We start from the raw sequence: 16,306 nt of genomic DNA, 5'->3' as shown, positions 1-16,306 counted from the left end.
CAAACCATCTGCTGGAGACCTCTAGGGTTTTTTTTGCTTCATTCTTGTAGGCAGTGCTTAGTAACTGATTACCTTCAATTAGAATAACAGAATCATATCACTCCAGAATGGTAAAGACCTTAACAGACTATCTGGCACAATTCTCTCACTGTACATATGAGGAAACTGAGGCTCAGGAAGATTAAGGAACTTGCCCATGGTCACAGAACTGTTAAGTATCAAAAGCAGGATTGAAACCAGGCCTTCCTAAGTCTAAGTCCAGCAGATTCTTCATTACAGCACACTACCTTTAGTGAGAACCCTAATCTGAGCGAGCTTCAATAAGAGCCATGAGGGTCATCTTTACGATTCCATTATCGTCATCACTGTCACTATTTGCAAATGAAAAGCTCTGAGGAGCCACACAATTACAGCTGGACACGTTCCTGGAAGCTCAGAGTCATCAGCAGGATGACGAGCCAAGGATGGTTGGTGGTGGACAGTCCACGAAAAACTCAACTGCCACCTTTTGCCAATCGGATGCCCACACAAGAAGGCAGCTCTCTGCATGTCCTGCTGGAGAAGCCAGTGCCATGCTCCCAAGAACTAGGAGGAAGCAGTTCAGCCTCAGAGTGAGTGCTCTTGTTTTCTGAACTGTAACCTGACCCAGATGGGAGATTTATGTTCTGGGGAATTCAGCCATGTGACTGCTTTGCATTTCTACAGTGGCCTTCTGCTGCCAACCAGCCAGCCAGCCAGCCAGCCAGTATTAATTGAGCAGCCACCATATGCTGAAGGCTTTTAGAGATAATGAAAGAGAAGATACAGTCCTTCCCCCACTCCCACACTACCTCCACTCCCAGTTCAAGAAGCTCAGTGTATTTGGGAAAACACAACTCAAATATTTGGAAAAGATTGGAAGATAGTAGTGAAAAGCACTCTGAATGTGAGGTCAGGAGAGCTAAGTCCAAATCCTGATACCATCACTTACCAGCTATGTTACCTTGGGCAAGTCACTTGATGTCTCCAATGCTAAGCATCCTCATTTGTAAAATGGAGATATTACTTCGACTATCTACTCGCACAGCTATTTGTTAACTTATTAAAAGTGCTCTACAAAGTGAGCTACTGTTATCATCATTAGCCCCTTCGCTGTTTCAAAAAGCATAGATGGAATGTTTATTAAACTTATAGATGATATAAAGTTGGAAGGGACAGCTAATTTGTTGGATGACAGAGGTAGGATCCAACTTAATTAGGATCTTGAATCTAACAAGAGTACAAAAATTAGTAGAAATAAATGTAGAGTCTTACACAGGTTCCACAACATCTAGTAGAGGATAAAGGAGAAATCATTAGACAGCTCAAATGTAAAAATACAGAGGTTTGTAGACTGTAGAAAACAGTATATGACATAAAAAAAGCTAACTTGATCTTGGCTTCATCAAGAGATCTATAGCACCTAGAAGATGAAGGACTTTAGCTGCCCTCTGTCCTGGTCAGACTCCATTTAAAAGTATTTTGTTCAGTTCTGGCTAACACATTTTGTGAAGGCCATTGATAATGTAGTATTTGTCCGGAGAAAGCCACCAAAATAGCAAGTGAACTCTGCCAAGCAAAAATCTGTTGAAGGCTTGGGAAGGACACGATTACTTTCAAATGGAAATAGAGTTAGACTCATTTTGAGTGTCCTTATGGGGCAGTAGTAGAAAAGGGGGGTGGCAGCTGCAGAAGCACATCTAGACTTCTCAACAACTAGTTGTCCAAGAGCGAATGGACTGTGTGTATCCATACCTAGTAAGTTTCCCAACGCTGGAAATTTTCAAGTAGACAGGCCTCTCTACTTGCTATTTTAACTATAGGATGGACTTTACAAGTCTGAGATTCTGTTAATTAATATGTAGTCATAATGCTCCACTTTACACAAAAGTTCTATGCCTGAAAAGCTGTAAGTCAAATTTTAATAAAATCAAATAACTTAAATGTATATGTAACCCCATCCTTCCTACAGAGTATCTTCCAGCTCTAAATCTATGATTCTCCACATGATTTTCCTTTTCTTCCCCTAAGAGAATTTTCATACTATTTGCTCTATTTTGTCTTTCATAGAACCTCTGTGGATTTCTGAGAAACAGAACTATCTGATTTAAAAAAGATCACAAGATTAAGACTTAAAGAATTAGAAGGCTATTCAATGATCATGGTTGCACCAGTCCAAGTAATCTTATGGTCTAAATATTAAGTTAGAGATTTAGTGTTATACCAATTAAACTACCAGAGAGTTACTTTATGGAACTTGACAAAACAAAAAAAAAATCCATTTGGAGGAAGCTCAAGGACAATAATTGAAAAAAGCAGGAATAAAAGGGGAATAACACTTATAGATCTCAAACATGAATACATAAGATAGAATGTAAGCTCCTTGAGGGCAGGGACTGTTACATGTTACCACTTTTCCTCTATAGCTCCAGCACTTAGCCTAGTACCTGGCCCATAATAACCACTTAATAAATGCTTGTTGATTGATCAGTTATAAAGCAGTAATCATCAAAATTATGTGACTTTGGTTAAAAATATTAAAGTATATCAGTGGAATAAACAGGTTAGTAAAAATCAGAAATAATCAAACTCCACCTAGTGTTCAACAAAGCCATGAACATGATAACTGTCTGGGGGAAGTAATCCTTAACAAGAACTGGTAGGAAAAATGAGGAGTAGTTTATCCAATTAGTCCAAATCTTACCTCAAGGTCCACAATAAGCTTCAAATAGATACAAATGGTTCTTATTTTTTTAAATGGAGGGAAATGTGAGGATCTCTCTCTTGCAGCTATAGTGAGGCTTTCTCTAGCGTCAAAGGAAGCTTCCAAATCACTCTGGACATTTGCAAACCACACCACCTGCCCTCTGGTCATCTTCCTATACTTCATCCACCAGATCCCGGACTCTGATCCTGGGACCCTAGGCTCTGATGGGTCACCTTTCCCCTTCTATTGCCTGGAACCAGGCTTCCTTATTGCTTCCCACTCATTTTCAAACTATGCTGGCACACTTGGAATCCTGACCCAATAGAATGTAAGCTCCTTGAGGGAAGGGTCTTGCTTGTATTTGTATATTCAGTGATTAGCACACTGCCTGGCACATAGTAAGCACTTAATAAATGCCTTTTCATTCATTCATTTATAATATGGGATGAGGAACATGGTCAATTGCAGCCCAGTCCTTGAAGTACACATTGTGTTCTCTGCCAGCTGTACATGCATGTAGACAGCCTTCCTGAGTCTACTTCTGGCTGTGTAATGGAGGAGACTAGCCCCTAATTCAGAGCACGTGCTGGTATTTTGTGACTTTTTTTGTCTCCTCTGTGGCAAAGAAAAAGTTTTTTAAAAAAATTAGCTACTGAAAAAGAGAGAAATCTCTCTCTCTTTCTGGCAGCTTCTGAGTAAAGAGGAAAAAACATTGTGGATGTGCAGCTAGGGAGAAAGGTAGTACCCTAGAGGCAGTGACAGGCACTCCTGTGACTGTCTTATCTCCCCAACCTGGGCCATTGCCCTGTGGCTAAGAATGCAAGGGACCTATGGTTCTCTTGTCCCTGTGGTATCTTCTTCCTGTTCTTAGGTGAATGAATATTAGAGATGATATACCACGTTGCAAACTTCTGAACTTCCAAAGGTTTGAAGACTCACCAAAGGCTCTGCAACGTTAGTTCATGGCACAGACTGCCACAGCCCCTGCAGCTAACCTAAATGAGGGACCAGTACAATCCAGAGGGGCGACCTATGAGATCCAACACAACAGTAAATCAATTCAGCAGCTAAAATGCCGTGTCCTACAAGCAGGGGACCAATTCATCTGTTTGCTATGCCACACTCAGAAGTGAACTTGGTAGGCTGAATGTTACTAGGAATCAGTTTAAGTTAGAGCCCACAGCCCTGAGGCTACAAGGTACAAAAGGGAAAAGTATGCTCCTGCTAGGGGAGAACATTTTTGTACTCTGGGTTTTGATGTATTTTTTCAGTGACTATCTCTTTGTTAAAATTAATTGATATTGAGGAAAAAACAAATGGTCAGATTGATAATGGTGAGTTATTACCTGGTACCGGCAACAGATATTAGAGGGAATATATCAAAATGGGGACGAATAAGGAATAGCATTAGAAAACCCCTCCCAATCCCTCAGAATTACTCCTAGAACCCTGCAAGAGAGCTATAATCTTGCTCAAAGGGACCTAGCCTGCCAGTAGATTTAGGGTTGGGAGAGTAAGCCTAGCATCTATACGTGTAGCACATTTATGAAACCAATGAAAAAATGAAACTAAAGACTACTTATCTGAGCCAATCTTGAATCTAGAGGTGATGGATGACATGCAAGCCTCTCCTTTTGTTGGAAAAATAAAGAATCTATGGATCTGGTGTACATCTCAATGTGTTGGGCAGTGTTAGGAAGTTTCATTTAGTTGTTTTTTTCTTTTTTTGTTACAAAGGAAAGCTTACTGGATAAAGGAGAGAGGAGGTCATATTTAAAGATGATAGTGAGGTAAGCACAAAAGGCATCACTAAAACTATAAAATGGATCGTAGGATTTAGAGCTAGAAAGGACCTTAGAAGTGTCCAAATCATTTATTTAACAGATGAAGAGGAGACTAAGGCCCAGAAAAGTTAAGTGATTTGCCCAAATTCACCAAAGTAGTACGTTACAGGGTCAGAATCTGAACCCAGGTCTTCTGACTCCTAATACAGTATTCTTCCTACTTTACCAAACTGCCTTTTTTCTAATAAAAATGTTTAAGATAGACTTGATTGGAAAGAGACTCTAGTCTTGGGGAGACTAGCAAGGGGCTAGCCCAAGAGTGGCAGCAAAAGACAGTAAGGAGCTAGGTTAGAGTGATGTCTGAGTAATTATGAAAGATTATTATCTGAAAAATGACATAGAAGAAATACTAACAAAAATTGTAACAGGAGGCAAAGGAGAGAGTGGGAAGAGCTGAAAACAGCCAAAGAAATATACTAGCACATAGCTTTTGTTCCTATTTCCTCCCCACTCCAAAGCATTCTGCCCTATGCTGCCAGACTAAAACCTCCCTACATGCTGCTTTCATTACTCTTATTCCCACAGTCAACAATGTTCAATGATTTGCTCTTTCTTGTATTATCAAATATACATTCTTTCAGTTTGGCTTTAAGGAGCTGACACAGTGGAGAGAGCATTAGGCTTGGAATCAGAAGACTTGGGTTATACCCCTGCCTCTGTCTGTTACTGGCCATATGACCACATGACTTTAGTTTTCTCACCTGTAAAATGGGGGAAGTAATTCTTGCTTTGCCCTATAGTCCAGGGAGCTCATGATGATCAGATAAAACAACGCTATGTGAAAGCATTACTTTAAAGCCCTAGGTAAATATAGGGAACCACGATAAATACAGGAACCATAGGGTATTAGTTCTCAAAGCCCCACCCAGCAACTCCAACCCTAATTTCCTACTAGATCATTTTCCTCACTCACAAATCCTCCATATTTTAACCAAAACGTAACTGGAAGCTCAGAGTTGTTAGCAAGGATGAATCACATTTCAATTAAATTTATTATAAGCTCCTTGAGATCAGAGAATGTTTTTCATTTTTGTCTTAGGATAAGACCAAGATTAAAGCTGGAAGATATCTTAGAAGCCAGTGAGTCTTACCCTCCCAGATAAACCCTTTATCTTTACAGATAAACTAAAGGCTAGGGAGATCAAATAACCTGCCCAAGACCACACAGGTAGGTGTCAGAGATGGGATTTGAATACACATCCTGTGGGCTCTTGGAAATAGCACTCTTTTCATTTATCCCTAACACCTAAGAAGCAGAGGGGTCTAATGGATAGAGACCAATTTTGGAGTCACAAAGAGCTAGATTCAAGGCCTGCTTCTTTTTTTTTTTTTTAACATTCACTTTTATAAGATTTTGAGTTCCAAATTTTTTCTCCCTCCCATATAGATTATACATATTAAATCATATTAAATACATTTCCACATTAGTCATGTTGTGAAAGAAGTATAATAACAAAAGGGAAACACCACAAGAAAGAAAAAACAAAAAAGGGAAAAAATAGCGTGCTTCAATCTGCATTCAGACTCCATAGCTCTTTCTCTTGATGTGGATAGCTTTTTCCATCATGAGTTCTTTGTAATTGCCTTAGATTACTGCATTGCTAAGAAGAGCTAAGTCTGATAAAGTTGGTCATCGCATAATGCTGCTGTTACCGTGTACAATGTTCTCAGTTCTGCTCACTTCACTCGGCATCAGTTCATGTAAGTCTTTCCATGTTTTTCTGAAATGTGCCTGCTCATCATTTCTTTTTTTTTTTTACTTGTCCGTTTGTTTTGTTTTCTTTGCTAGGCAATGGGGGTAAGTGACTTGCCCAGGGTCATACAGCTAGTAAATAATCAAGTGTCTGAGGCCACATTTGAACTCAGGTCCTCCTGACTCCAGGGCTGGTGTTCTATCCACTGAGCCACCTAGCTGCCCCTGCTCATCATTTCTTACGGAACAATAGCATTCCATCACAATCACATACCATAACTTGTTCAGCCATTTCCCAATTGATGGGTATCCCCTCAATTTCCAATTCTTGACCACCACAAAAAGAGCTGTTATAAATGTTTTTGTACATGTGGGTCCTTTTGCCATTTTTATGAACTCTTTAGAATACAGAACTAGAAGTCGTATTGCTGTACAGTTTTATAGCCCTTTGGGCATAGTTCCAAATTGCTCTCCAGAACGGTTGGATTGGTTCACAACTGCACCAACAATGCATTAGTGTTCCAATTTTCCCACATCTTCTCCAATGTTTATATTAGCCAATCTGACAGGTGTGATATGGTACTTCAGAGTTGTTTTAATTTGCATTTCTCTAATCAAAACTGATTTAGCTGCTCATTATTTCTTACAGCACAATAGTATTCCATTATATTCACACACCACAACTTGTTTAGCCATTCCCCAGTTGATGGCAAGCCCTGCTTCTTACACATATTACTGATCATGAGTAAATTATTTAATCTGTCAGTGCCCAAAGCAATTTTCTAAGATTACAAATTGCAGACAAATTTCCAATCTGCACAGGTGGAAGAAGTTTCTATACCACTGACGAAATCATACATCAGATGCCCTCCAAAACCCCCACAGCATTCAGTCTTGTGAATAGGAGGCATTTAATAAATGCATGTTGAATTGAATTGAATTCCCATTGCCACATCTTCACTCATGTTGGTTCCCATCATCTGAAACATGCTTTTCAAAAGATCATAAATTTAGAGCTAGAAGCAACTTTAGAGGTCATCTAATCTACCTTTATCATTTTATAGATGGTCTGTGCAAGGTCACAAAATGTAGTAAAAATCAACAGTGGGATTTTGAACCCAGTCAGGCCCTCTGATTTCAGAGTCAGGGCTCTTTTCATTATACCATGCTGTCTCCTTATGGCATAGTGGAAGAAGCACTGGACTTTGGCTCCAGGAGACCTGAGGTCCAATTGAAGCTCTGATATTTAGCTAGTTGTAAGACTATGGTAAGTCACTTAACTTCTTGGATTCCCAGTTTCCTCATCAGTAAAATGGGCATAATATGACCAATATCATCTCACTCTCTTTCATTGAGCTGTGGTAAGGAAAATAATTTATAATCCTTAAAGCACTATGTAAATGGCAGTTATTATGATATATGTATATATATGTACATAAGTGTTATACATGTGTATTATATGTGCATACACAAATATACATATACATTTTATACACACAAATACACACATATATTTCCTTCCAATGAGATACAGCTACTCCACGTGCCTTCCCCAAGTCAGATAATAATGTTGAACAACACAGGGGTCCTTTACAGTGCTCCATTACAAAACTTCTTGCAAATTAACACTGCCTAATACCAAGTCTTTAATCTGACTTCTCATTCTCTGCCTTACTGCCTCCTGTCTTCCTAGCATTCCTTTGTGACCCTTTAAATTATTTTTCTTCTCTGTTGTCTTCCAAACAACTTCCACTCCTTTAAGGAATACTTCATTCTTCTTAATGCTGTATCCTAGTAAATAGGGAAACGTACCTTAAGTCCTATAACCTTTTCCTCTAGCAGTGAAAATCACTTGCATTCTGTTCATGTACAGCTTTTACTTGGCAACAATGTAATTGAGCAAACCTATATGAACAACCTACTATGAGCCAGGCACTGTGCAAGTTACTAGGGATACAAAGACAAAAAAACAATAGCAAATAGTTCCTGCCCTCCAGGAGCTTATATTCTAATGGAAGGGATACAATATAGCCACCGATTAAGTAAATGCAAAGTACTCTCTAGAAGGAATCAGTGCTAATAAATGAGATGATCAATTAGGAAAGGCCCTCATGACAGAGGCATCGCTGGAGCTGTGCTTTAATGAAAGCTTCAAAGAAAACTCTAAATGGGAAAACGAAGGGTCTGACATGACTGCAAAACAACTCCACAACAGACTCTCAGGCCTCAGCGAGGAGGGGAAAGCATTCAGTCATTGCCACTCATGCAAAAGCACTACCTAGAGTGAACAGAACAACTAAGAGGTCTCTAACAGGGATGTAGAATTCATGAAAGGGAGATGGGAGCCAGATTGTAGAGGTCTTTAAATATCAGACTGAGTATTTTGCATTTTACCCAAGAGGCAACGGGGTACCACAGAAGACTCACACTGGCAGAAGTGTAAATATCGTTTACTATCTCCAAGTTATTTAGTATTTCTTTTGACCCTCCATACTTGTTGGAATTCAGATGCACTCTTGCTCTCGCTGCCAGCCCTTCTTGGCGAACCCCTACCTAATGCCGTGGCAATCTGTCTATCTGCCATGCCTGCTCATTCTGGGGCTCCCTGGGGAGCTTTAAAGTCTCTAAAATGCTTATTTGACCCCTTGCTCAGCTGCCTTTGATCTGCAATTAGCAGCTTCCTAACAAAGCCATTAAGTGACAGATGCTGCCCTCATCTTTCATTTGCAAGACCTCAAGTGAGATTTCAGCTGGTAACTCCTTAACTCTTCTCTCTTTTCACATTGCTGATCAGACTTTGGTCACTTTCTACCTCCCTCTTGTGCCTCTGCTGTTCTGTTATGCAATAGGTGTGGGGCCTGGTGTCTCATCAGGCGGCCTCTGACACAGGTGTGCCCAATAAAACAGATCTCAAAGGGTCCTGTTCAAGGATGTAACTATTGCTGACCTTGCGACATACAGCAATTAGTGCTCAAACATTTTTTCAGCAGACATGCTTTGGCCAACCATCTCAAGTAGCTCACCATACAAACCAATGCACAAAACCAGGTATATACACAAAGTCGGAAAACATAAACAAAGACAAAGACTGCTGCCCAGGAACCCCACTGCTCTGCTGTGATGAGATCTCACTTGACTCCTGCTTTGCCACCTTGCTCCTCCTTCAGATCTACCATTTCTGTGCAGTGTCAGACGGTGATGCCCTTGTTAGGAATGCTATGAACAGCTGCAGCCTTTATGCTCTTTCCAGCTAGCTGCCCTGCCTCCCTAGATTTAGAGTAACACTGGATCCAATGTGTACACAAGACAGCAAAGATTCATGAAACATGGAGTAAATACACATTGAGGCTAGAAGATGTATCTGGTTGGCCACCAGACCTACTATCTGGACAATGCAAAAATGGTTTGCTTCACCAGTTTCTTGGAGGATTTCTTTGAGTTTTGAGATTCTGAAAGCATTCCCTCAGGGCTCTATGGCTGTGTCCACTGTGTACAGGCATCTTTAGCCAGTTAGAGTGTCTTCTGTAGTTTGGTCTAAGCTGTTTCAAATTCTCCAAGCTAGTCATCAGTCACTGATATATTGCGGGGGGGGGGTGAATATGGGAAAAAGGAAGGGGTGAAAATAACAGAAAATCATGTGGAGGAAGTGTAATAACAGGTATAGCAACAAAGGCACTTTTCTCTGACTGGCCATGCAGTAGTAGGTGTAGAGAAACAAACTTTAAGGTGAGTGAAATAAGAAATTGACGCAAATTGGGGACCCCAAACTAACACAGTGTGAAGAGGAAGAACCTCCCTGTGGTGCTGGTGAGAGAACCAGAACACAGCATGAAGCAAGCCACTTTGATAACAGTCTTCATTAGTATTAAAATGGAATCATCCCTTTAAGGTAGCAGTAACCCTGACCAAATTCATCATCATTTCTCCCTGGGCCATTGAGGGGTTGGTGCGTGTTACAAGAATTTCAAGGGCCTCCCTAAAGAGTCCTTTGCTCAGGCACAGAGTTTATACCCTCAAATAGGCTCTCATTGCAATTTAACAACCTTCTAATCTACTCTTTTAGACTCCTTATTCTCCACAGTAACGGCTCCAACCCTTTTCTTCTCTTGCCATCAACTACTTTCATATTTTAACAAGAGATAATTTAGCTTTCTACTTCACTATGAAAACTGAAGCCACTCAATCACAATTTCCTCAGCTCCATTCCTCAAAATTTCTCAGTATTCCCACTATTTCTTTTTTCTTTCCTCCTGTCACAGAAGAGTTATGGCTACTATTCTCTATGGCTAATCCCTCTTCCTGGGCTCTTAATCCTATCACCTCTTGCCTCTTTCGGGTCCTTTCTCCATCATCACCCTTTCTTTTTTCAATCTCTCCCTTAGCCCTAGTCCCTTTCCATCTATCTACAAACATGCATATGTCTTCCCAGTCTTAAGAATAAAACCCCTCCCCTTTTCACTTCTATCCCAATCCAGCTACCATCCCTCTTTCCAGCCCTTCTTGGCCAAACTTCTTGAAAATACAGTCTAGACTAAATACCTTCACTTTTTTACCATTCACTCTTTCCTCAAACCCTTGCAATATGACGTCTTCCCCTACCACTCTTTTGACACTACCCTTTAAAAGGCACCAATGGCTTCTTTTTTCAGTCCTCTTCCTCTTTGATACTGCTACAGCTTCTGACACAGCTAAGTACTTCCTATTTTTATATTCTCTCCCCTCCCTCAGCTTCAGAGAAACCACACTTTCTTGGCTCTCTTACTTCTTGAATAACTCAACCCTGATCTTTTCTTTATTATTTGTTTCTCATCCTTTTCCTGATCCTTTAGTATGGGTTCTCCCCAAGCATCTATCCTTGGCTACAATCTCTTCTCTTATATTTCTAAACTTTCTCCTTTAGTATTCAACAATTACACAGCTAAAGTTGCCACTTCTATGTAGATCAGGGGTTGCATTCTGGTGAAGTCCACGGGCCTCTTCTGAGAATCATGTTTTAAATGCATAAAATGAAACATATAGGACTACAAAGAAAGCCAATTATACTGAAACAGAAATTTCAAAACATTTAAACAAGTCCACAGACCCTGGATTATTCACCCCTGTAATAAATGAATCCCAAATCTATATTTCCAGTTCTGATCATTTTTCTGAGATCCTAATCTGCATGTGTGTCCCACTAGCACTCACACTTCACAAAGCAAAACCACACTAATCTTTCCCTCTAAATCTTCTTACCTCATTACTTCTATCCATAACATCACTACTCGGTTGGTCTTCCTTGTTCTTATCTTACTTAATTATTTTTGACTCACCTCTTTTCCTTACCTCTCACACTCAATTAGTTACCAGATCCTGTTAATTCCATCTCTACGTCTCTTGAATTCACTCCCTCCTCTGAATTCCCACTGATCATCTATCTTCTTTCCCTAGCTATCTGACTGGTTCTTATATTATAAATTTCAGACCAGGAACTAACTTTTCCACTGATGTTAGTTCAACATACCACCTTATCCACTCTGCTTTGAGAACCATATGGTAGGTCATTTGTTTTCAAGGGTACAAAGGCTAAAGTGTACTGGTCAAATCCTAGATAAAAGTATATGAAAGTTTCCCACATCAGTGTCAAAAGGATTCCTGGCAGTGAGGTTAAAAATGTGAATTTTAATTTCAGCAATGGAGAGCTCCTGTGGGGTTGACATGGAAAATAAAGGTTGGTTTGAAGCTGGCACGAACATGGGTGAAGGGCTGATCCCTATGGTACTTAAGACGCTGGTCTTCTGTTTGAGGTATAAGACCTAGGCAGGTATAACATTTCTCCCAAAACCAGGAGTAAAGCTATGTTCCACTTCCACTTGCTTTGAAACCAATAAAGACTCCATAAGTATCGACTCGTTTTAGACTTACCCAATGAATTAGGAACTGTGATGCATGTTTATTTTAAATGATGTATTTGGTTTTCTAGGCTTAGCAATAGTGTGTTAGTCTACCAGGAAGATCTTGGCCAATCTGTAAAGCTTTAGTATAACTGCCTCACACAGCAACATGTCTTATGCAGTTGATTTTCAGCCAGGCAGTAAATTGTTATAATTTTAGTTATTTTAAAGTGTTCAGACTGAAAGCTGAACATAATTGCTTCCAAAATGCTTATATAAGATCAGATCTGATGATCTGATGATTCTTGACTATCTACATCAATTGTGTTCAATTCAAATAGAAACAGGGGACACTGATTCTTACACATGGATCCCTGCAGATCACATATCAGACTTAGTTTTAAAATGTAATGTTATCTATGTCTCATTTTGTTATTTAAATATTACATATAATTTTGTGTGTATATATTTATGTATACATTTGTTGAATAAAATATTTTGTCAAATATTTCCCAATTACATTTTAACCTGGTTCAGGTTACATTTGAGAATGTTGCAAGTATGGCACATTTTTGACATCCCTAATCTACAATTATGGATGAGAGCAGAAGTATGAAAAAAGTTAGGAAATACAAAAAAATTACATTGGAATTCCACTAAAATATATGACATATAATATAAATTCAGATATAGCTCATGGGTCAGATCATATCCCCTAAACATGACTCTCTTCAGTGGTAACCCATTGTAATAAGGTGAGCTAGTCATAACTCTTTTTTTTGTTTTGGCAATTGGGGTTAAGTGACTTACCCAGGGTCACACAGCTAGTAAGTGTCAAGTGTTTTGCTCTGAGGCTGCATTTGAACTCAGGTACTCCTGACTTCAGGGCCGGTGCTCTATCCACTGCGCCACCTAGCTGCCCCAGTCATAACTCAACATCAGGGATATAACAGGGTGCTCTGGAATATTGTCTTGAGGAGTACATCAAATCTCTTAAGCCAATGTGAAAACATAAAGCTCCTGACGAAGCTCTGAAGGTAGTTAAATATTTGTTACTAAAAGAACTTTTCAGAGTTTTATAATTGATGGGGACCTGAAAGTTCATGTAGAGAGACAGGGTGTGAGTTCAAGGGTGGATCCTTATGAACTGTGTAACCTTAGGCAGAGTTTCTTCATACAAAATCCCCTCTTTTCATCTATACAATAGGGATGCTATTTGTACATGCTGTTCCTCTGGCTGTCCTGTTTATTTCCTTGTGTTTTTTTTTTCTCTCCTGTTCCTAGGGAGATAATTCATGGAGAGAAAAACTGGCCAAGCAGTTGCTGGGGGGTGGGGGAAGGGGGCCGCTATCCTTCTTCACCGGGGCTCATGGAGAGTATGCTTGCAGCATGGCAAATATTTGTCTCATGACAGGTTAAAAGGGCACTATTTGTATGTTGCAGCATCTTTGCTTCCTGTTTTTTTTTTTCCTTCAACCCTGCCATTTAAACTCCTGTCAGCACAGCCAAGGGAAGTTCTGAATCTAGAGCTGAAATGATGACTAGGAGCCAGGAGGAGAAAAAAAACCACTCAGTTACTGGGACTAACAGCTATAATGAATGTGTTTGAGCTGAGGACTTGGATAAACTGATCTCTTGTAGACCATGAATTCTCTTTCTGAATCCATGCTGCTGAGACAGTGTCCATTCCAACCCTATTCATTTCCCCTCAGTGTATATAAGGTGATTTCCTTCTGGTGACATTTGAAGATCTCCAAGGGCAGTGGGAAGAGAGCTAGGATATGATTGAAGCAAATGGCTTCATGTAGTCTACTTTCCTTTTCATTTGATTCTACATACAATTAACCTTGTGATCACAGCACAATAAATGTCTACATTCATGAATGCAGTGAAAAGTGAACTGAGATTAGAATCCAGATGGAATGGGGGTGGGGGAGGAATGAGAGTCTTCGCAGCAGGTTTCCTATTTTAATATTCTGAGCAATATTTCATTTCATCCCCTAGATTAAATTTGGACCTGGCCAGAAAAGAGTTAATTCAAGTTAATGACATAAGGGAGCAGCTATCTATTTGCAGATGAGTGCTCTCTGGTGGTCATCTGGGATGTAAGCAACCTCTTAAGAAACAGCTATATCCTGCACGTGCTTGAGGTACAATTCTAGGCTGGAAGCTCAAGTAGAGTGCCACCTGGTGGGCAATTCAGATTTTACACTATCTCACTGGATATTTAATACAGAGACATGCTGTTGGGCAGTACTCAACCCATATAACCAAAAGGGACCAAATGTCCCCTTCTGCATAACTACTTCATAAGATTTCACAATAGAGAAGTGGTCTGAGTCATGAAGAACTGGGTTCAAGTTGCACTTTTGACACATGCAAGCTTTGTAAAGTTGGGTAAGCTGTTTAACCTCTTAGTGTGCTAGACTCTAAGATCCTAGGTTGCAGAACAGCTGCCAGTGCCTGCACTGTGGGGGCAATTTCCTTACCAGGAGTTCCCCACACCAGTGAAATCACAGGACCTTAGGAAGGTCACGATAGCTGTCTCTGAATATCTGAAGGACTGTAATATGGAAGAGTGATCAGATTTGTTCTGTTGAACCACACAGGACAGAACTAGCAGCAATGGGCAGAGGCAGGACAGAGGCTGACTTTGTATCAACAAACTTCCTAAAGCAAAGCTATTCAAAGATGGAGAAACCTGCAGGGCAGTCGTTCCATGGATGACTTCAAAAACAGGCTGGATGATCACTGGCCAAAGATATGACAGAACGGATTTCTGGTCAGGTACAGGTTGGGCCAGATGGTCACTGAGGTCTCTTTCACCTCTGAAATTCTGTGACTCTGCTTTTTTGCCACCATACCATGCTGCCTCCTAGGTGCTGAATAAACATTTTATTATTTTAATTGAATTGCACTAGAAGTCTAGTACTACAAAATGATGACAGTATAACATCACAGTAAAAAGCATGTCAGTCTATCAGATAAACTCTACTGTCAATCACCATTACCAGGGGCTGGTACTAAGCTAGCTGTCAATTATTAAAATTATTATTAGAATGAGCTCCTTGAGAGCAGGGACTAACTTTTCTATTAATAGTTTCAGGGCTTAATACAGTGCTGTGCAAAAAGTAAATGCTTAACAAATGCTTTTTTTATTTATTAATTCATCCAATTCAGGAGTAAACAAAAAATATTTTAAATTGCCCAACTTCAGTCATCTTATTGCAAAGGAGAGGTGTCCAGGTTGCTACTGTGCACGTGGTACAAAGGATCACTCAGAGCCCAAAGGACTGAAATGAACAATTCTTTTACTAAAATAATTTTAATTCCAATACTCTCAGGTAGAAACAGTTCTTGAGACAGTTTAAAAAGCAGTCCAGAGAATAAAAACAAAGCAAGAAAGTTAGAAAACAGTCAACACAAGAAGGTTCCCTGAGGTCTCAGAAGCACCATATCAAAGTCCTAAAAAATCTCTGCCCAAAGGGGCGCCAGCTGGGTCCCCATCTGGGTCCCCATCTATCCACCCCCAAGGAAAGTTAACTCCAACTGCCCAACTTCCTTGTTTCTATTATTCTAAGCTAAGGTTGTGGGAGAGTGGGGAGTTAACTCACACCTTCCCCCTATCCATCAATATCCTGACTCACTATAAAGAGACTTCTCTTTTTATACACGGAGCTCAAAGGAGAGTCAATAAGCAGCTATTAGGTTGCTCTTAAGTCATACGAGATAACCCAGCCTGTCTCCTTATACTGAGAAGATGAAATGCCTAAGAATAGATGGAATTTCCTGGAATAAAAATGCCAGCTAAACACTAATTGGCCTTGCATGATCACTGATTATGGTCTCATTTGTAACCTGGATTACTTTATTCACCTATGGTTCTCACAAATCTCCCATTCCCTGGTTCAATCAGATAGCCTCACTGCTTCTCCTGATACAGGACTGTGTAAATGATTAGGGGACCTTGTGCTAGAGACACTCAGACCTGTGCTAGATGGGAATATGATGTTCAAAACTTCAGACCAGGGCAGACAATAAGCTGTGACTGGCAGCTGAATGGGGTCAGGTCATGTTGCTACTTGAAGCTGAAAAGTCCATTGCTATAAAAGAGGTGATAAGAGGACCTAATGGAGCTGAGTACCCCAGAATGTGTTGGAGGCAGACCGAG

The 16,306-nt window shown here is 40.1% G+C and overlaps 1 protein-coding gene across 7 annotated transcripts in view; it reads right to left on the bottom strand.

Moving 5' to 3' along the window:
- The window catches only part of PHC2 (polyhomeotic homolog 2), a 161,515-nt gene that overhangs the window by 106,018 nt on the left and 39,191 nt on the right, over positions 1 to 16,306 (bottom strand). The gene's annotated exons all lie outside the window — the stretch shown is intronic.

This window comes from Phascolarctos cinereus, unplaced genomic scaffold, assembly GCF_003287225.1.
Source record: "Phascolarctos cinereus isolate Bilbo 61053 unplaced genomic scaffold, phaCin_HiC Scaffold_726;HRSCAF=1367, whole genome shotgun sequence".
Taxonomy (NCBI): domain Eukaryota; kingdom Metazoa; phylum Chordata; class Mammalia; order Diprotodontia; family Phascolarctidae; genus Phascolarctos; species Phascolarctos cinereus.
Note: the sequence above shows the minus strand (reverse complement) of the source record. Positions and strands in the feature narration are given on the sequence as shown.